Here is a 1,249-nt window from a genome sequence, read left to right as displayed (position 1 = left end):
TACACTCATTGACTCCTCACATCCTCAAGGGAGGCAGATACTATTCTGATGCCCATTTTACAGCTAGAGAAACTGAGGCACAGAGAGGTTAAGTAGCTTACCTGAAGGTATCAAATAGCAGAGCCAGAATTTAAGCTCAGGCTGCCTACGAGTCCAGGCTCTTAAGCACTGCCCTACATAGTGTATTTGCGATATGGATTATTTCTAGAAGGATAGACAAGGAACTGGTCACAGAGATGGAAACCGAGGGAGGCTGTTGACACAATAAATACACTATATAATCTTTTCAATGTGATAAAGACAACGAGGAAAAATGGAGGAGAGGAATGAGGGATTGGGGTGGGCTGGGGGAGCAGAGGAGTTTGTAATCAGAGTGATCAGGGAGGGTCTAATTGAGGAGGAAACACGATTGATTGAACAGGAGTCTGAAGGAGGAATGAGGCTTGTGGGTATCTTGGACGAGAATATCCCAGACTGAGGGGTCAACCAGTGCAAAGGCCCTGAGGCCGAAACGGTGCCTGGTATGTCGGCAGAAGAGCATGTGTCCAGCGTGTCTGAGGCAGTGAGCAAAGGGAAGAGAAGGAGGAGAGGGCGGAGAAAGGCAGGGACCACCATATCACGTGCGGCCTTGTGGGCCACGGTGAGGATTTTGGTTTTTACTCTGAGGGAATTGGGAGCCATGGGAGGATTCTGAGCACAAGAGGGACTTAGTTATTTTTTTGGGAGGGAGGAGGGAGGATGAGGGGCTTAACAGTTCTATTAAGATATAATTCACATACTATGAAATTCATTCTTATAAAATTTAGAGCTCAGTGTCTTTTTTTTTCAAAAAATTTTCTTGTGATGAAAATTTTTAAGATTTCCTCTCAGCAATTTTCAAGTGTGCAATACAGTAACAGTATTACCTATAGTCGCCGTGCCGTACGTTACATCCCCATGACATTTATAACCGGAAGTCTGTACCTTTTGACCGTTTCACTCATCCGCCACCCGACCTCTGGCAGCCATCAATCTGTTCTCTGTATCTATGAAGTCAGGTTTTTTCTTTTTTCATTCCACATATAAGTGAGATCATATGGTCTTTCTCTTTCTGACTTATTTCACTTTGCATAATGCCCTGAAGGTCTATCCATGTTGTTGCAAATGGCAAGGTTTCCTTCCTTTTTATGACTAATATTCGTGTGTGTGTGTGTGTGTGTGTGTGTGTGTGTGTGTGTGTGTGTGTGTGTGTAGAGAGGGAGTTTTTCTT

The sequence above is a fragment of the Pteropus alecto genome, unplaced genomic scaffold (assembly GCF_000325575.1).
Source record: "Pteropus alecto unplaced genomic scaffold, ASM32557v1 scaffold194, whole genome shotgun sequence".
NCBI classification, from domain to species: Eukaryota; Metazoa; Chordata; class Mammalia; order Chiroptera; family Pteropodidae; genus Pteropus; species Pteropus alecto.
This window is presented reverse-complemented; position numbering follows the sequence as displayed.